We start from the raw sequence: 22,442 nt of genomic DNA on the forward strand, positions 1-22,442 counted from the left end.
AGACTCTGCAACTCTCCTTACTCTCAACATCGACAAAAACAGAATAAACACGGGGGGAAGCAACAAAACACAGAGCAAATGCAAACAAATACACTCAACAGCAAAAAAACGAAAAAAACACACATAAACACTATCTGACAAACAAGGGAAGATAATGAAAATAAGAAACAAGCACTCAAATCTAACACTCCTTTACACACCAAATACACACTCCCTCCCTTAACATTACTCTCTCTCTAACTCTAGCGATTTGAAGCAAATATCAAATCGCTGTAAAACTCACAGCTTGATACATTTCCATCTGTATCTTTTGTCAAGTGTAACAAACAAACAAAGGAGTTGGTCATGTGCTTGTACTTTCATATAGAGGTATGTATGGCACAACTTTCCCCATCAATTTTGTCAGGAGCCTCACATTACTGTTGGGAGTCCTAATTCTCAGTCTGTGCCTTACCCTCATTTCCCTCATCACATCATGACACTGACCCTTTAATATGTAATTCTGTCCTCCCTGATATAATCACACAATTCATTCACTACCAACCTCAAGATCAACACACTCATCTCCTAGTATCATCTTCCATTGGCTGCATTGAGGCTCAAACTAATTTGCCCATTAGAATCAATGGCCAAATGACTGTGTTTTGTCTAATTTCATTACCTACATTTGTATTCAAGAGTTTTGACTTTTGAATGTAGATACATTACATTCTTGACTAAATCTCTAACGGATAACAACATTAACGGTTAATAGCATTAACACAACATTTGCAGGGTACAACTTAAACAAGCTTATCCATGACAATTTTCTGCATATTTTAATGCACACATACTATATGTTTCTTCTGATATTTCTTCCATGCAGATATTTTTATGTATGTTCTGTGGGACAATGCTATGTTGTCAGCTAGTCCTTTCTGCAGATCCATTGGCTTTATATGTAGGTTCTGCATATCTGACCAGTTCACAACCAGTTCTATCAGATTTTTCTGGATCTTCAATATCTTACCTTGACATCAACAGTAGTGTTTAACTTACATTTCTTAAATATATTTCTGACATAAGCCTATCCAAGATTTCTCCCATGTTGATCCCCACTACTGGAACAATCTCCCTCCTAGCCTGTATAGCTTAAAATGGTTATTGATAAACTACCCTTTAAGATAAGCCTATCAGTTCTCCACTTAACAATTTCATTGTGTAGTATAACTCACCCTCATTCATCATCCATCTCTCCCACTCTGGCTTCTTGCCCTCAGATGCCCTTACATTGGCTCACCCCATGTGTCAACTTTTTGTTTGCCCCTTTCCCTTTGGATTGTAAGCTCTAGTGAGAAGGGTCCTTTTCCCTCCTGTTCTCATTACCGGTAACTTTGCTCACCAGCTACACTATGTACATCCTCTTTTGGCTCTCTGCCCATTGACTCCACTCCTCTATAGTCTTTGCACTGCTTTCAGTGGCTCTAAACATGTTAGCTGCACCCACACTAATGGGCACAGATTTCAGCCTGCACTGAATATACCACTTGCATCCCAGTAGCTGTGTTGAAAGTTGAGAGTAGAAGTGGTTTTTTTACTGTATTGTACTGTTATACCATGTACTGTCTTGCTGTTTACCCTCTGTACAGCTCTGCAGACCTCACATGGCACCCTATAAATAATTAATAATAAGACCAGGGCCTGATCAATTAATAGGCTGATCAGGCAACAGCCTAGAGCACAGATTTTTGGGGAACACCACCGGATTTCTCTACTTTTTTTTCTTCACTTACTTTTTTTTTTGTTCCTGCCGCAGCACCGGCGGTCACCATTACATGATGGGCAGCCTAGCAGGAAAGCTGATTGTTGTTAGCTACCTGACAGTGCAGGCCTCAGTCTGGTCTCGCAAGATAAGGTTTACTTGCAAGACTGGACTAAGAACCATGGCCTGAGCTGAAGTAGCCATCACCAGGAGGGATACCATACAGAAAAGTGCTGGCCTGGTAAGAGGAGATGGACAGTGACATGGACAGCTGCATCACCAGGAGGGGGAAGAGCCATTATCGCAACGAGCAAGCGGCTACCGCAGTTGAATGGCCAAGTCACATGGGTACCAGAGTCTTTAAAAGACTCTAATATCCTTTGTTTAGGGAGAAATATGCACCAGGACCCTGGAAGGTAACTGGGTGGACATGAGACCCCCGGCAAAGGGGGGATCATGGACTATGCAATGTGGCACCAGTCATTTTGCTGGGAAGGGGGCATGGGTGGCTGCCGTCAGGCTGCTCTTATTTACTAAAAGGCCCTGAAAGGCACAAATGGCAGAAGGGAGACATGCCAACTCTGTCCATGTGCATATACAGAGTCATGCTGTGGAACTACTGCACCCAGTAACACCAATCATGTGAGTTGAACAAGAAAATGCTTTACATTTGATAAGTGTGCTCCTGGAGGAGTTGGCGTTAAGAGAAGAAAAGTGTATCTGCAACCGTTATGCTTATGTTCAGGAGGGGAAAGTGTCTGTAATAAAGTTTTCATTATTTATACTGAGATGGTCTGGCACCCAATATTTCTTTCATTTTATTTCTGTGCACTGCACCACCGCTAGTATCCATTCAACTTTACACCCGTGTTTAAACACCGGAGTATTCAGTTGATCCTCTGGTCGTGGATGCCACACTTACGCTTTAGCCGGACTAGAAGAGGAGGGTAACAGTGAGTATGTACCACATCACAACATGGTTCCCAAGTAAGTGACAGCACAACACCAGACAGGTAGGGATTTACATTGACAGCCAGCTAATAGCAATCTACCTGATTTGCTGTCAAGCTGCCTTTCAGGTGATGGTGACACTGCTGAAGACCACTGTGCTAAGAGAGGAGAGGAATGTGTCAGCAGGTAAGCAACTTAAGTGTACCTGCTGCTCATGGCATGAAATGGCTAAGGGGTGTGATTAAATATCTGGGGAGGGGTGATGAAATGTCTGGGGTGGTGATGAAATGTCTGGGGTAGTGATAAAATACCTGGGGGGTGATTAAATGTCTGGGGGGGTGAAGAAATGTCTGGTGGGAATGATGAAATGGCTAGGGGGGTGTCGAACTGGTCGGAGGGGTGATGACATGGCTGGAGGGATCATGAACTGGCTGGCGGGTGATGAAATGGTCGGAGTGGTAATGGAATGGCTAGTAGCGCGATGAAGTTGGCAAGGGATTCGTGAATTGGGTGGAAGGGGATTGGCTGGGAGACACTGGATTACCTGGGGGTGATGATATGGCCTGAGGGGGATGAATTGGCTGGGGTGGTGATGAATTGGCTAGGGGGGGTCATGAAATGGCAAGGGGGTTATTTAAAAAATAGATCTTTCAAGTGACATATTGGATGTGTCAATTTAAGGACATGCTCTTAATTTTCATATGCTTTGTGATTCTACTGTCTAATTAAATCATATTATATTTAATTAAGTTTAGCATGTATAGGCACCAAACCACCTCCAGTTATGGTCAGGCATGAAATGACAGTAAGGTGGGGGATATAAAATGGCTGGGGAGGGGAGGCATGACATGGCTGTGGGGACATGATCTCTGTATTGTGTGGTGGTCATGAGGATACTTTCTGTATTTTGTGTTGCTTGTAAGGATACTTTCTGTGGTATCGGCAGGCACTAGAATGCTAAATACTAGCCACATAGGGCTGGCAGGTGTTTGAATTTGGTTATGACTCTTTGACTACAATTTTTCATTTATTTTATTGTCTATATATGCCTGTGCTAAAGGGTAGTTTTATCTGACCATAACTGAGTGTTGTGTTTAAACTAAAGAGCCTAATCATCCAGTGTTTGCTAACATTTTGCATTATAATACAACGATTGCAGATTTTCAAAACAGAAACCCAGTTTTCCAGAATCCAGCCAAGCGACAATAAAGCTGCAAGAACGAGTAAACAAAAACAGCAGGTAATCAATGCTGGAGAATGCTCCTGAATATCCCTTTAATAGTGGGATGTGGGGGCTACATGTGTATAAGCCTATGGCGGACAGAACCCTTAATAAGGCCTGCATAAGACATTCCAAGCTGGAAGCATTTACCATTGGCCATCTTTTTAGATACTTCCCTTTGCAACAGACAAGTATCTTTATTTTCAAGCCATTAGTCAGCTGCTTAGAGACGACCATGGTTGATGACAGTAGACACAACAATCTGAGAGGTGAGAAGAGTGATAGTCAGAGGCAGATCAAGCGAGAGGTGGGCCCCGATGGAGGGAGATGGGGAGGAGGGAACCGGGGCCCCCAACCCTCTGCATAACCATGCAGCGGGCCCCATTATCTCCATGAGCCCCGGTGCACTGCACCTGCCTCACCAATGGTAGTTCCGCCACTGGTCATAGTATTTATTTAACTCTGGCATTGTCTTCATCTAGCTTAATATAAGGCCAAATGAGTCAATCAAGTTTTAAGTCTTGATTATGAGTATGAATGAATCAGCTGGAGGTGAAACTTGTGCACATGACACATTGACTGTTTTTTTTTCAATCTGTTAAATTCAGGAAATAAATAGTAATTGTGCATTATTATGTGCATTAACAATGTTGTGTTTACATAGGGACCCTGCAGAGGTTGTGTTTACCATTTATCACTTAGAGAATCAGTGGAACATGTAATGAGACCAGGGGGTATATTTACTAAACTGTGGGTTTGAAAAAGTGGAGATGTTGCCTATAGCAACCAATCAGATTCTAGCTTTCATTTTGCAGACTGTACTAAGTAAATGATAACTAGAATCTGATTGGTTGCTATAGGCAACATCTCCACTTTTTCAAACCCGCAGTTTAGTAAATATACCCCCAGGAGTGCCCACATGGTTGCATTACACTGTATGTACAGTATATGGCAAAACTAGACATAGAGAAAAAACCCTAATGTGTGTCAAATGTAAGTAAACACTAGGGTCTCATATAGTTACATAGCCAGTGCGTTTAAAGAAGGCACAGGTGCATTAGGTTCCTGGCTAAACCATACAGTAATCAAATTAATTCTCTGCATCAATACCTCTATAATGTCCTGTACAAATTATAGCTGCAGATACTACAGATACCGTTTCTTTAGGAAATATATCTAGTTCATTTTTTAAAGCAGCAAACAGATGAAAAGTGAGGTTTGTTTTTGTTTTTTTGTTTTTTAAATAAACACTGCTTCAGACTATAAGAAGAAGCTTGGTAATTAATATTTTCTTTGGATTGTATCCTCAGGCTGCTACTATATCATTTTTTCACAGTATCATGTGACTACCATGGCAACCACAGTCAAATGGCTTTGAAATGTCCCTCTGAGCTCTGTTGCACCATAAAACCATTTCCTATTTCTCACCTCTCTGCCTTCACATAACATGTTGTTGTACTTGTCTGCCCTCCAGAGAGATTTTATAAAGGCAATAATGATTTGTAGGAGGACGGCTAAGAAAAATGGTTAACAAGTACTAAACTTGATATTTCAAGAATAAAAATGTCTATGTGGGATTGCTGCTTAAAAGTCAATCAACAAATTTGCTCTCATAATCTTCTATGGTAAGAAATTCCACAGTTTACCCACACTTACAGGGAAGAATACCTTCCTATGCTTATTGCCAAACTGTGCTTCTCTAGTCGCCATATTGGTAATTCCAAGATGTTGGCAAAATTTGAATTCCAGGATTTGTAGATTGAGCTATCCAAAGGTGCCAGGCAATTTTATTTAATATCCTGGGCAGCGCAGTGGTTAAGTGGTTAGCACTTCTGTCTCACAGCGCTGGGGTCATGAGTTCAATTCCCCACTATGGCCTTATCTGTGTTGAGTTTGTATGTTTTCCTCGTGTTTGCGTGGGTTTCCTCCGGGTGCTCCGGTTTCCTCCCACACTCCAAAAACATACTAGTAGGTTAATTGGCTGCTATCAAAATTGACCCTAGTCACTCTCTCTGTTGTCTATGTGTGTATGTTAGGGAATTTAGACTGTAAGCTCCAATCGGGCAGGGACTGATGTGAGCGAGTTCTCTGTACAGCGCTGTGGAATCAGTGGCGCTATATAAATAAATGGTGATGATGATGATGATGATATCCTAGGGCCACAATGCCCTTAATCCAGCTGCTTTTTTGAAAGCTCTCTCCTGGCACTACCATCAAAAATTCAAGTGACCTTGTATGACACAAAGCATATCTAGCATTTGACTGTGGGCTCCTGTTGCTGCCTATTTATAAATGTTGCTGGTGACAGCCAACAATCTCGTTACTGGAGATAATACCTGCTATGGACCTAGGACATCTAGGCTCAATATAATAGTTCCTACAATTTTTGACGGTGGAAGACTTCTGCCATGGCTCCTAATCTTCACAGAAGCTCAGGCACCTTCCTGACATACATCTCTGGTTGTGCTCACATTGATAAATGACAAAATATTATTACTCTGATTGCTTTTAAATTACACAGTTATCACAGCAACATTTTGTCTAGTCCAGTAGATTATTAATTCCTCTCTTGGAAGCATAAAATGATGGACAGAAGAACAGTCGCTGACAGCTAAGCCCGGCATTGTCTTCTCTGCTGCTCATATGGTGATAACATCACAACTTCACATCATACATATTTATGTCACAATAATTCATTTATCTCTGTATATATTATTTCAGGAATAATTACTTTATTAAAAAGAAAACATGAACATAACGTGCCAATGTTTCATGAGGTTGGGGAAACAAATAACAAATAAGTTATTGATGTATTTATCTAGAATTTCAATTTATAACATTTGTATTCCTCTGCAGTTTTCTGTTTTTGTGTTAATATAAAATTGTCTGAATGTCTGGATTGTTTTTTTTACATTAAACAATGAACTTTGCTAAGTCCTGGTACTGGATACCCAGACTTCAAATCTCAGACACGATGTCTGTCGTTAATTTTAATATTCAAATATGTAATCTGTTGTGTGACTCAAACACCAGTTTAGTTATATTATACATAATTTTCCTATGTGTACCTTTATCCAGTGTGTCTGCATGGTAGCAGCTACAACAAATATGGGGAGCTTGACTTTTAAAACCACTTGGTAAGCGATCTGCAAGCGAAAATAAATCAAGCACAATATAGCGCTTCTGATTATTGGAACTCATGACTTATCTGTAAAGTATTCAATCAGAGGAAAGACTGGGAGCATAGCACAGGAATAGAAAGGAGAAAACACAGGGTCACAGGCAGTGCCGGATTAAGGGAATGGAGGCCCCTGGGCTAAGGGGGGCCTCCATTCCCCCGTGAGGGCCCCCCCCTGTGATCCGAGCTGCCAGCGCCTCCCCCCCGGCACTTACCTCCTTCCCCGGCACGCTGTACGCTCTTTACTGAGGAGGTCTCGTGAGAGTGAGACTCACGAGATCTCCTCAGTAAGGAGACTACAGCGCGCCGGGGAAGGACCGCAGGGAAAGTGCTCAGCAGCACTGATCGCGCCGGGGGGCGCCCCCGCCCCCGACCGATCAATACTGCTGCTGAGCACTTTCAAGGGCCCCCTGGATGCCATAGGCCCCTGGGCTGTAGCCCAATTAGCCCTATGGTTAATCCGGCTCTGGTCACAGGTAACGCTCTATAAAAGTTGAAGAACATCATAGTTGCCAACATTTGAAAATAATTTGCAGGGACACTTGCTGGTACACTTTGCATTATGTATGGAACAATCTAAACAGACCTTAGCGCACTACAACAACCACAGTACCATAATCACTGTAGATAATTAGCGTCACATATTAAATACAGTCTTCTTTAATTTTACATATAAAATTCTCTCTTAATTCTTACTTTTGTGTGTTTTATTCTTCTTTTTTTTTCAAAATAGCACAGCTAAACTGTATTTGTTTAATTTGCATTTTAAATATTTATTATATGTAGTATCACTAGAACAAATGTTGCAGGCATTAGCTAGTGTTAATAATAAGATTTATGACTTTATATGATATTAAATCTTGGTTTCCAAGTGCCTTCTTGAGCCATTGTACCAATTCCATGTTTAATTTACCATCTTTCTATTGTGTCTTTTCCTGATTATTAATTTTTTCCATAGACACAACATAAAATGAAAATACAGGAAAGCTTATTCCAGAATGTTTTTCAGGTGCTCTAGAATGTAAAGGTGATTTTACATAAGCAGAGCCTTTTTGCCTGAATCTACCCTCTTGCAGTTTAAAGGCTGTAAGCAATAAAATTGGGCTAACATTTTTCCAATGCCTGTATCTGTTAGACACATTGGTACTATTAATCCCAGGACAGTCATGGAAACCTCATGTCTATTGACATCTACACTAAGCAGCTGGATAAAACTAGTCAAACTTGTACAAATCTGATCATCCTACATTTTTATCTATTTGCCTGTTTATTATTTAGGGTTCAGGCAACATTCAACAAATAAAAATCAAATATGATAATTTAAATTGTTTATCAGGTTTCTCAAACAGCCCTCAAGATATATTTTGGTCGTCATCTGGGAAACAATTGGGTCAATTTGTGCAGTTTAGATAGTGATCGGTTGTTTGAGAAACAATCTCTTCTCTCATCCTTCTTCATGCTTGGAATCTTTCTGTTAAAGCACAGTTTTCAGGTTAGCCAGAGTGAAAGTTGTGTGTGGAGAGATACAGGCCATTGTTTTAATCTGAATCACACTAACTTTGACCCTTACTTGCGACTAATTTGTTGGCCGATGTTAGGAAAGAAAAGTTGCTTTCATTACAAGAAAATTATGGGATGTGGGCCGCACGGTGGCTAAGTGATCAGTACTTCTGCCTTACAGCACTGGGGTCATCATGAGTTCAATTCCCGACCATGGCCTTATCTGTGTGGAGTTTGTATGTTCTCCCTGTGTTTGCATGGGTTTCCTCCAGGTGCTCCGGTTTCCTCCCACACTCCAAAAACATACTGATTAGCTGCTAACAAATTTATATATATATATATATATATATATATATATATATATATATATATATATATATAATAATAATAATATATATGTGTGACTAGATTAAAACCTGGAGAGTCCAACTGCTCTCCAAACTCGCTGTTCTGCAGGAAGCAGAATTATCATTTTACTCAAAACAAGGAGATTCACCAGAAGGTCCTCTGGCGGTCCCTATGACTATGTGGACCTCTGAACAAGAAAAATGTGTGAAACGTAACTTTATTGAATTGTGATGTAGACAAATAATTAGCAAATATGTTTATATTGTTATTATGGTGTATTTATGGCAATAAAATGTGCACACTACATAAAAGGGTCTATAATACTTAAGACTCTATCATGTTACCATTGTAACTTAGTTTACTGATGGACACTGCTCACTGCTTATATTTGATGCATAGTTCAACCATACTATGTAGAGCTATATAACAATGACTCACAGCCAGGGCCGGATTAACCATATGGCTAACTGGGCTACAGCCCAGGGGCCTATGGCATCCAGGCGGCCCTTGAAAGTGCTCAGCAGCATTATTGATCGGTCGGGAGCGGGGGCGCCCCCGGCGCGATCAGTGCTGCTGAGCACTTTCACTGCAGTCCTTCTCCGGTGCGCTGTAGTCTCCTTACTGAGGAGATCTCGTGAGTCTCACTCTCACGAGATCTCCTCAGTAAAGAGAGCGCAGTGCGCCGGAGAAGGAGGTAAGTGCCGGGGGAGGCGCGCGGGCAGCTCGGGCAGCTCCGATCATGGGGGGGGGGGGGCGCAATCAGCTCGGATCATGGTGGGGGGCCCTCACTGGGGAATGGAGGCCCCCTTAGCCCAGGGGCCTCCATTCCCTTAATCCGGCCCTGCTCACAGTAGATGATACATAATAATCAATGCTAAAGTCCAGGGGTAGAACAGTGCTTTGCTGGGCCCCATAGCAAAATCTGAGTAGGGACCCATCATGTCGCTCTAGAATCCAATCCTTCTGCGGTCGTCTTCTGAACACACTCGGATGCGTCCGCTGTGCATGTGCCGGCTCAGAAGAAGTCTTCACTCTGCTCTTTTGAGAAGGGGGACTTGGGGCGGGGGCAGGTTGCCTCGGAGGTTGGGGGGCCACCCAGCATTTCCAGGCCCCCGTCACCTCAACACCCCAAAGAGTCCATACCCTGTACTTTTGTCCATGCTAAAGGTAGTAAGGGGCATAAACCAACAGACAGATCCTGCATTTATCTTTAATATTATTGGTATTGGTACTGTTATTATAGTACGATAAATGATAAAAACCTATATTGTTACGAGAATAGCAAATGGAACAGTCAAGTCTATTTTTTACAGTTTATTTACAAAATTGTTAACAGCCTCTTGTTTTCCTACAAAAAAATGTATATGGTCACATATTTTATTATGTATTTGGTTTTGTTTTAGCAATATGTTAGCTGTTGAATTTCTAAGTTACTCATCTATGTCTGTCGTGCTTTATTTATGTGTAAACAAGTCTGGCTCTAACCAGAATTATAAGCAGCTGACACGTGTCAGACCTCAAGTTCAATCAACACTTGCTTAAGGTATTACCAAGGGCCTGGTTTCTACTGGTGGGACAATGTACTGGAAAGAGACAATCAGGCTAAATTGATCCAATTCTTTGTAAATAAAAAGGATACTGTCTGCAAGTACAAAAAGAAGAGCTAGCCACTTGTGGGCAAATTAGCCTTTTATAGGACTTGTGCTCTTAACCTCTTCCTCTTCTGGAAGAATTGTATCGGAGTTATCTGTATTCTTGAAGTTGCAGGATGAGAATGCAAGATCTGTGCATGATACCAGAGACCAGGATTACACAGTATCAGTGACTTCATCTATAGAAAATCCTTCCCTCAGCAGCAACAAATCTCATAATACTTACATGTATAATAAACTGAGAGATTTAGGGACTTGTATTTATTAAAATTGGAGTTTCATTAAAAAAAATATATATATTACAGACACAGCTGAGCTTAACTGTCTCAATTCTCTGTCATTTTGTGCATAAAATGTTTTTTAAATAAAGCATTGAAAAAATAAACAAATACATAAACAACACTATTTATATACGAAATATAACTTACATTATATACTCTATTTTATTAACCTACAATAATACACCTTGTATATTAATTTTGTATGAATAAAGATAATATAAATACAAATAATGTAAACACTAAAATACAAAATAATATAGCTTATACCAGGGTTGTCCAACCTGCGGCCCACGGGCTGCATGCGGCCCAGCACGCCTGTAAATGTGGCCCAGAAGGAGTTTTGGTTGTGGCAAGGGGGCAGCACTGTCAATAGAAAAAAAAAATCCTGCAAAAAAAAGAAAAGAAAATACTTACATTGTGGTCACGCGGTCACGTCAGCTGGTACTCCGGCTCCCTCCCTTGTCTCTTCCTCTGTGCGGTGCTCACAGTGAATGTCGGGCGTGGTGTCATCACGCCCAACATCCATTGCGGAACGCAGTACAGAGGAGACACCCGCGCGAGAAGAACAATCAGCAGCACAGAATTGGAGAAAAGAAGAGAAGAGGACAGGAGAACAAGCCGATTAAAAGGTAAGTTAAGGGGGATTTTTTTTATTATTTGAAGGGACGCTGACCAGTGAATAAAAGTCACCTGGTCCTGGAGCATCATGGACCTTATCTCCCTGCTACATACTTCTACTTGTAATACTAATGGGGCATTATATATTATTCTCTTTGGCCCATTATAAGTTGTTATCCCTTAACTAACATAGTGGTGTAATTAGCAAAACAGGTGACAATTTGGGGTCACAGTGATGTATGTCAGGTACCGCAGGCCTGGTCAGGGCACCCTGATATACAATGCCTGGCTTAAATGCACTTTATTGATACTGCATCAAAATAATACAAAAAGTGATTATAGTATAATAACTAGAGAGGATTTTTTGAACAGGGCAATTGAAAGGTAAGTATAGGGGGATTTGAAAAAAAAGTTTTATATACATACATATATATATATATATATATATATATATATATATATATCACTTTTTTTCTCATATATATATATATGTTAACTATGTTTTCCATGGTTTTTTGGATGATCAGCTATCTTTATTGTTAGTGTATCTTATGTGCGGCCCAAACCAACTCGTCGTCTTCCAATGTGGCCCAGGGAAGCTAAAAGGTTGGACACCCCTGCCTTATACCAAGATCAGATCAGATGGCATTACAAGAACAGACAATAGAATGGACAAAGAGAAAGCAAGCCCTTTTGTGGGCTAGGGACTCTTCACTCATTGGTAAACACAGACATTATTTTCAGCGCATATTTACCTAACACAAGGAGAGAATACAGATTCTAGTAAAACTTTGTTACAGCACTTTAATCCAAACACACAGGCCTGATTTAGAGCTGGATATAGGTTAATTTGCACCAGTAAATGCAACTTACAAAAGATTTGTCATACTGTTTATGTGTGACACAAGTGAAATGCTACCCTTAAGCTGGGTACACACTACAGGGTTTTCGTCCAATAATGGGCTCAACCAGTCGACATTCGACCGCTCGTTTGAAAGTCAGGTCAGTGTGTGCAGTGACAGATTGTCGCCTCATTTCGTTGGTCATACCGTTCAATATTTTTGTTCCAATCTCCTTTCCATTGTGTAGTGTGTATAAATTTCTGACCGATCCTCGACAATCCTCCGTTACTTCTACGACCCGGGGTTCCGTTGAGGGCGTGTCTATATAATTTGTGATGCCTGTACCTGTCCCACATGGTGCAGTATCCGCACATCACTGACTTGTGCTTTGTATACATGTATATTGCACCTGTCTGGTTGCAGACAATTACACTTGTGTAAAGCCCGTTATGTAACCCTTTGCAACTATATTGGAATGTGGATTATTTTGACTTACACATATCTTAAAGATGTACCCTAGCTTTGTGCCAGTTTCTGAATTGATGGTACTGCATCCTTGCACTGGACATACCTATAGGCTAAATTTACAGCAGCATGTATAAAAGTAGAGACACAAGTACACAAATGGATTTTCGTGTGTACACAGAAGTCGTATTTTACGTTTAACTCTAAATCAGGCTCTAATTCAGTCTTCTCATATGCTCCCACTGAGCTAATTTGCTCTATAAATAATGATCTCCTCTCTACACTATATTCTCTGATAAAACGTCTCTCTTTAAAAGGCCTATTTATCAAGCTCTGAAGTGATTGTTTTTCTTTAGTCTTATGAATTGTCTCTATCTTTAGGTTAAAGTTTTACTATTGTCAATAGAACATTGCATAGCAAAATTTGGGTAAGGCCAAGTGTGATGATATCGGGTTTAATGTAGCCCTCTGCATCATACAGCGGCCTACCCGGTACCTATCCAAGGTTCAAAATCACCCAGGCAAATATCTGATATAAAATAAATAAGTTTATTTAACAAAATGGTAGCAGCAAACAGCAATAAACATCTTTAAATAATAACCTGCATCAAATAACACTGCAGTCTGGTACAGACAACATACAGGGTATAATGACAACACCTCACCAGTATCCTAGCCACTCTCATGGACTGTTGTCTATCCATCCAGCTTCTCCCCCTCTCTCCTTTGAGGCTACCAGCAAGGTAGGGGCCCTGAGTCACTGTCACTCCGCTTTCGGCGGACACACAGCTCCCCAAGACCTGGTGAGGAAGATCAGGGCAACGGCAGTACTCCAGGGACCGATTGTCCCTTTCCTGTCAGGGGCAGAGATCTGGATCTCAACGCCAGCCTCACTTCAGCTATCACAAATGCCAATTTGCTGTTCTCTGGAGCTCCTTTTTAAAGCCATAACTGACCTTCTCAGAAATTTCAGGACCTGCCTGATTGGTCTTTTTCTGTGTTTACCCTTACACAGGTAAACATACAGACAAAGGGATAGCAGATGAGCCGCTCTTGATATAATTAAGGCTAGGTATTGTTCTGTGGTTATACAGCAGAGTTTGTTTAAACAGGAGAGGTCACAATCCAGACACATTGCATTTAAATACACAATTCAGTCCTCTGTAATTAAACATAGAGCTCTGTCTGTGGACCTTTTCCCTATCTTAATTCATACAGGACTGGTAGACAATAATCCTTTTGCCTAGGCTGCAACAATGGACTAGTCTCCAAGATAAGAAAAACAGACATTTTGACTCCTATCAAATAGAATATATACAAGTTTATATATAACTGACAAATATGGGGAACCAGAGGGCTAGAAAAAGTATATGTTTTTATAGTCCACAGTTTGTGAGAAACGAGGTGCAGGCTAGTTGAGGTGATATTAATACCTCGTTTCACCACACCAAGCGATACCGTTCTCGCCTTGTGAGCGCCTCTCTCGGCTCTGAATAGAGCAAAGAGGATGTCAGGTGCTGTCGCCGCACACTCCCTGCTGTGCAGGGACGGTCACCTGCTTCTTCTGGTCTGGCATGTTCCATTGACTGAGGAGGCCTGTTCTGAGCATGTGTGAATTGGTGCATGCTTAGAAGTGGCGTCCACGCTGCTCTGCTGCTCTTTTGAGACCAGAGTGGTGCATCAGGGGGCGACTTGGCCCCTTTCACTTCTGGGCCCCATAGCCACTGCACTCCACCTAGATAGTTCCACCCATGTGTGAATGTTCTAATGTTTGATTGCTTCACTACTGTACAACACAGCCTTATCAAATAATGTCTTTGTACAGATCTATTATCAAGATTACAAATCAAGAAGCGTTGACATCCTTATGAAGCTCGTTATAAATATGTAATATGACATTACAGAACAAATGGTGCTCCAAGTCCTAGCTAGGCATAATTTTTTTTAAAATATATTACTCTTTAATAACATGTTTAATTCATGAAAAATATATTCCCCTAATGTCAGGAGTGATGTAATGATGTTTCAGCAAATTATCAAAGAAGATAATATGAGAACCAGTGAAAAAGAAGGCAATGTGAAATGAAAATATTTACATTTACCATGTAACCTGTGCTGCCAGCTACACAAAACACTGCAGTATAAGTGTAAAGAGCACCGCATAGGCACAAAATACCAACGTTCCAATGGATGTGTGTTAACAATATTGCACTTATAAAAAAGCGAATTTTATGCTTATGTGTCTGTTAGGATATTTATTTCATACTGAGTTACCTACAGCTGTTTGCTGGTATCACAGTTACATGAAGGGTGGAATAAAGAAAAGGTTTGAGATATTCTAATTACAAATGCTCTTGTAGATCATCTTATTCTTGGATGACATATAACATCTGAACTTGAAGTACCAGCTGACTCTCCTCTACCTGCCTTCTTCCACACAGCAGACAATTCACAGGGACAGCAAGACTGTCTCCCGGAGCAGGCACAAGATTCCAGTTACTATGGTTACATTCACTTTCTCTGATTTAACTATTGCTTCTCATGTACATGATAACATTTATTCCTTGGCATCTGTTTCATGTGACTTGACTGTAGAATGCCTAAATGATCAAAGCAGTGTCCTCAAATAGGCTCCCTTCTGCGTTCTTAAAAGTAACCAAATAATGAAGAGTCCTGGAAAGGAACTGGTGTGGATATCTCAGGAAACATTTCCTCTCGGAGCATGAATGAGAGTGTAGGTTTTAGTTTAGTGACAGAGCGAGAGGCACAAAGCCATCACAAACACATCAGCAGGGCTGAGGATTAAAAGTACATTCTGTTATTTGTCAGAAGGTAAGACATTGTATCTAAAAGAAATATTACTATATGCAATTGGTGCTGCACTGATGCTAAAAATGTCAACACATCCTATAAGTTAAGATGATTTGCAAATATTATTTTTTTTTATGATATATTATGGTTGGAAACAAGATTTAAAATGATCAACGTCTCAGCAGCACTAAGTGGGGTGGACTATATATCATCATACCTAATATCTTTATAAAATAGGTGTCACTAGTGTATACACAACAAAAAAAAGGAGTCGTTTGCAAATCTAAAGTGCACATTTTTAAAAGACAGAAATAAAAATAAGAAACAGTTCGTAGTTTATTTTTTTTAATAATCTATACAGTGATATAATCAGATCATGGCACTTATCTGTCTGCTGTGGTGCAGCCAGGACGAATCCACGGAGACAAAGAGAACCCAACATTCCTGGTCCTTTCTTTGTGTATTGACAAACGCATAGTTGCACATCTCTTGTTTAGTATGCTGGGACATGTGACAGCACTATATCCCAGTTCTGAAATGCTGCATATATAAATAAATGTAAGTAATAATAATTTCCAATTCCTGATTATAAGTTTATATTATTTAACCCTTCAAGACTGGTCTAATTTTCATGTTTTTTCAATACACAGGGTGCAATGCTTTCATTTCATAATGTGCCTAAGCAAATTGTATGGTAGCTTTTTGTTGTTGGGGGTGGAAGATTGCAGTTTATTTTGTTAACATAATTAGCTTATTTATTTTACAGGCATATTAACTAGAATAAAAGCTTCAATTATTTTATGGGCATTAGATGTGGCTGTCACTAACAGCAGGGATCTGGATATGTGGGGCTGTGCTTGAGCACAACTAAACCATATCTAGAATGACTTTCATAACCATAGTGTTATACATTTAATTACCATATTAACCACGCCCTCAATAAATGTATAGAATAATTAGCATGCACCTATTATTATTCACCAGTCCTTGCATTACTTTCACTTTGCACAATGTGCTTTGTGTGCTGTAATATGGTCTATTAGTGTACTCGTTTTTCTTGTTTGATGTCACTGAGTATATATTGATTGTTTTTAGACGCAGTTAAACTTTCCTGGTTATCCCAGGAAGATTCTTATTTTTGCCACTGAAAATCTGTCGTTCATAACGTTTTTCGTTTTTTTTCTATCAAGAATTCAGTCTCCTTATGCAGCAAGATTACATTAAATTGCAGGAATAGGTTGGGATAATGATTTTACCACATTCAACACACAATAGTTTTAAAGGGCTGTCCTGGATCTTTTCAGAGCAGAGCTGCACCTCTGGGCCCCTGCTCAAACTTTGCAATGGGGCCCCACCAATACAGAGTTCTGCCAGTCTAGCCAAAAAATAAAGAGATTGCAGCTTGTGATTGGTCCTTCCACTCCCAACTCCCACCTTTTGCTGCCACGTAAAGTTGGTGAACAAACCATGGGCTCTGACTAGGGTGGGGGACACCTTAGTAAAGTATTTTATGTAGATAGTAGTAAATCATAGTTGCCAACTTTTGAGATCTCCCTAACAGGAGGGGAGATCTTGCTGCCAAGTCCAGGGGCATGGTCACGCAGATTGTGCCATTAGGCCTCGTCCCCTCAGCTATACATCACTATTTTCAGCCAATTGCAGATAGGGGTGGGGCCACGATGATGCAAACCATGTGGCCACGACCCCATGACTCTGTCAGTCGATTTGATAAGCCCCACCCCTACCCACATCACTAAGGAAGGTGAGTAGGCTGCGAGAGGGTGCCCTGCTCTCCCGGGAGTCCGGAAGAACACCCAGAAGTCTCCCGGACATTCTGGGAGAGTAGGCAACTGTGTAGCAAATTTAAGTAGATAAATAAATGAAACATTGCATACAACAGTATTAATGATAACATAGTAATATAAAACTAATTACCTTTTGAAGAAGTGGAGCATCTCCTAGTATGATGATGCAAAAATATCCAATGCTAGTAAAAACCATAACAGTAAAATATTCTCATTTTTAGATCACAATAGTAGAAAAAAATAATATTACCTTTGTGGGTACCATGCTATGGGTGAATCTTTTTTTTCTCAACAAAAATACATTTTTCTGTGATGAATATTAGTGGCGAAGTGAGAAGATAAATGTCAGACATTTCTGTGTTAGGCAATGAGAGAGAAAGATATTAGTGGGTTATTTATCAAAGTCTCCTAGCCACACCAGATTTACAAAGAAAAATCTGTCCCATTAAAATGAAGGAGATTCTCATGATTGATTTCAAGCCTGGTGATTGTGTACCAGTTTTTGCCTTAGTTTTGTAGTTGAGAAATATTGATAAATGACCCCGTTACAGACATAAGAGCACATTAGATACACGAGTGATAGACAGAGTTGTGCCTAGACAGATTGCAAATATATGCCCATGGATACATGTATAAATTAGGGTAAAGTACAAAGATGTTTTCACTGTCATCAATCTTACATAAATTGCTAGTAATGAGGGGTGCTTGCAAGGATGGGAATTGTGGTGTAGTGTGGTTATCTATACGTTTGCTTCATTCTGCGATCTCTAGAATCTTTTATTCACAGTTACTCTTATTGCCTGCATTTGAAATGCTGAAAATACACCTTGCCTACTGCTGCTTTTGTGTATAAGTTTCACCAATAGTGCTTACCTACCTCGCCTGCTTTTATATATGTGCTTACCCAGTACTGCCTGCCTATCTCTACTCTTTTGTATTCAATATTCCCAAACAGAGCCATACTGACCATCTGTCAATTCTGGCTAATGGCAGATGGTCCAGTGCACTGATAAAGTTCCTGGGCCAATGGGTCCTTAATAAGGCCCAGGTGACATCCCCGACTGTAATTTGTGTGACTGCAGAAGCCATTGGTGGCACATCAGTACTGTGGTGCAGAGTAAATACACTACTAAATTAATAGTTTGCTGTCATTCTTTGCAATACTGTAGAGGGTGAACAGTGATTCCTCCAGGAACATGGAACCGTGAACAGAGGCAGAGACTAGGCTGCAATGTCAGGACATTGTGTCAGCGCTACTATGTATGCCTAGGATATATATATATATATATATATATACACAAGTTAACCCGTGCATGATACTCATGCATTCTAGTCAAATCAAGCTACTTAAGGTCTTAAAAAGGTTCTTGTCATGCATTTGGGCCTAGCCCAGGCCTCCTCAGGGGAAGAGCGTTACTTCCCGACGCAAGCGCCCTTTTTTAACGTGGTTTTGTCCACATGTCACCACCTCATCATTTTTCTCCATCACCTCATCCTTCATCTTCATCGCCACATCCTTCATCAAGCTACTTAAGGTGTTAAAAACTCCCCACTGTCACCACCGGCAACCACCAACCACTCCCAACTGTCACTTCTCCTTCAAGAAATATATAGGTCAGTGTATAACTCTGCCCAGCAGGTGGCGCTGCAACTCGGGTTTTTTTTTCCACACACGCCACTAGGCATTTATATAGTAGATATATATGTACCATCGTCGTTGTATTTTTATCTTATCCTATTTGGACATTCATGAGCTAGGTGAAAGGTAGACCTGGGGGCAGCAATGTAATATATATGGTGAAAAGAGAGTCTATTGCTGGCCTATGCATAGGAGGAGGACTGCAAAAAATAAAGGGCTGGCCATTGGTTGGGCTATGTAATATGTGTGGATTTTGGAAATATATGGATGAAGATAGGGTAATCTGGGTATTTAGGGCTATATGATATATACCCCTAAACATTAGGATAATATATAAGATGGGCAGAAATGGGGGATAGATTAGTTGAGTGGATAAGTAGAGTTATATGAATGTACTTTGGGGGCTTTATTAAATGGTATCATATGTGCATATTATATGACTATTCAATATGCCTGGGCATAAGAGTATGGGAAAGGAGTAACTCCTAAGCAAAACAGAAGCTGCTGCTTTTGGCCATCAATTCGATTACATATGTTTTCTATTTAGCACTTTTATACCAAGATGAATGCAAAGTGCTATATTTAGAGCAAAAGAGAATAATAAACATTGTTTAACCATTTGGTACACCAGGGCGCAAATGTATGCCCCGATGCGCTGTGCCTCCCCCAGTGTGCCTTGGTGTAATATGGGTGGAAGGCTGCTAGGCCGCATAACAAGTGCTTCCTGGCTTTGCATCGCTCCCCCCTCTGCTCCTGAATACCTCAGCGACATCGGCACTGGGTTTCCATAAAGTAGGAGCGCTAGTCGCGTTCTGTTACTGTGCTAATGGTGGAAGCAATCAATAAATTGGTTATCTGCACATATATGGCCACTGTGCTGCACTTGTGTTGTACTTGCCCCCATATGGAAGTATTAATTATACTTAAACATAATTTGCTGCTTTCCTCAATGTCTGAGGTTGAGTATTACTTGTAAAGCTTAAAAGTCCTTTGGTGCATCATAAACTGAACAATACCTTCATAAATGTGCAGTCTTTACCACTCCTAAATCATATAAATATCTTGTTCCATAAAAGATATCTCATTTTCCCATTATGCTTAGTAAGGTGTATCATTACTCCTAATCAATAAGCCCGTCATCCTGTACAAAATGTACACATACCCTATTCCACCGCACAGCCATGCAGAATTTTGAAAGAATAGGCCAAACAAAATTGTGACATCTTTCCAACACTTACTGGATATTTAAATAGCGTCACTGTTTAGAAATGAGAATTAATAAGACACTTGCTTGGAATCTTGATTCAGTCCCATTGTCAGATCCTTAGGATCTATGACAAAACACTTCTTAGGATCATGAGATGCACCTTTACTTTGTTTCCCAAAAAACAGATGTAACAGTAAAACTCCACACTTTAAAAGTTTATCCAAATGGTTTTCCGTACCTTAGATTCATTAATCAGAGACAGACACATATCTGTAGCCTCACAGCTGGTTTGGTGCTGGGAATGTTGTTTCCTCCTCAGAACAGACAAGGGGGGTAAATGTATCAAGCTGCGAGTTTTCCTCAGGTTTGAAAAGTGGAGATGTTGCCTATAGCAACCAATCAGATCCTAGTTGTCATTAATTTAGTACATTTTACAAAATAATAGCTAGAATTTGATTTGTTGCTATAGGCAACATCACTTTTCAAACCCGCTGGAAACTCGCAACTTGATACATTTACCCCAAGGTGTACATACAAGGCAGCATCCGGTTAGATGTCTCTGTGTGTAAGGAAAATATATCGTTTTAGGAAAGGGAAGGTATTCAGCATTGAGGTGAAGGTATTCAGCATTGAGGTGAAGGTATTCAGCATTGAGGCATTATCCAATGAAGGAAACTTCTCAGTCCCGAAATAAGGAAATTAAAAAATATATATTTTTTTTGTGTAGAAGAAAAACACCTGTGTGCTAGAGCTATTTCTATTCTATATTGTTGGACTGTGAACCATTACTCATACATACTCAGCAAATACTGAGAGCTAGCATACATAACGAGTTGCTGGACAGATGCAGTCAAACGGTCCATGAATAATTTTGTGTATAGAGCTGTGAAAATGATAAGTAATTAAATAATTAAAGATTAGAATTATAAATACAGGTCTTTTATCTGCAGGGCTCTGTAAATGCTGTGCATATGGATAATACGTATTAAGGTGGACACAGAGATCCCACCAGTTCACTGCATCAATGAATGAGATTTTGAAGTTGAAGATCGGTCTCCACAATTATTTCTCTGGTAATAGTCAGAACCTTTGTTTTTAATTCTAAATGTAATACTGTAAACTCTTTTAAATCAGAAAATTAAAAGAAATGACAATGACAAAATTATTGCCACCCTAGGCTTAATCTTTAGTAGCACAGTCTTTGGTCACAATAACTGCAATCAACTGCTTCCTTTAGCCATGGCTGGGCTCCCTGCACCTCTCTGCTGGCAGTCTGGTCTACTCCCTATAGCCGTGGCTGGGCTCCCTGCACCTCTCTGCTGGCAGTCTGGTCCACTCCCTATAGCCGTGGCTGGGCTCCCTGCACCTCTCTGCTGGCAGTCTGCTCCACTCCCTATAGCCGTGCCTGGGCTCCCTGCACCTCTCTGCTGGCAGTCTGGTCCACTCCCTATAGCCGTGGCTGGGCTCCCTGCACCTCTCTGCTGGCAGTCTGCTCCACTCCCTATAGCCGTGGCTGGGCTCCCTGCACCTCTCTGCTGGCAGTCTGCTCCACTCCCTATAGCTGTGGCTGGGCTCCCTGCACCTCTCTGATGGCAGTCTGGTCCACTCCCTATAGCCGTGGCTGGGCTCCCTGCACCTCTCTGATGGCAGTCTGGTCCACTCCCTATAGCCGTGGCTGGGCTCCCTGCACCTCTCTGCTGGCAGTCTGCTCCACCTCCTATAGCCGTGGCTGGGCTCCCTGCACCTCTCTGCTGGCAGTCTGGTCCACTCCCTATAGCCGTGGCTGGGCTCCCTGCACCTCTCTGCTGGCAGTCTGGTCCACTCCCTATAGCCGTGGCTGGGCTCCCTGCACCTCTCTGCTGGCAGTCTGGTCCACTCCCTATAGCCGTGGCTGGGCTCCCTGCACCTCTCTGCTGGCAGTCTGCTCCACTCCCTATAGTCGTGGCTGGGCTCCCTGCACCTCTCTGCTGGCATTCTGCTCCACTCCCTATAGTCGTGGCTGGGCTCCCTGCACCTCTCTGCTGGCAGTCTGGTCCACTCCCTATAGTCGTGGCTGGGCTCCCTGCACCTCTCTGCTGGCAGTCTGCTCCACTCCCTATAGCCGTGGCTGGGCTCCCTGCACCTCTCTGCTGGCAGTCTGCTCCACTCCCTATAGCCGTGGCTGGGCTCCCTGCACCTCTCT

This window comes from Mixophyes fleayi, chromosome 1, assembly GCF_038048845.1.
Source record: "Mixophyes fleayi isolate aMixFle1 chromosome 1, aMixFle1.hap1, whole genome shotgun sequence".
Taxonomy (NCBI): domain Eukaryota; kingdom Metazoa; phylum Chordata; class Amphibia; order Anura; family Limnodynastidae; genus Mixophyes; species Mixophyes fleayi.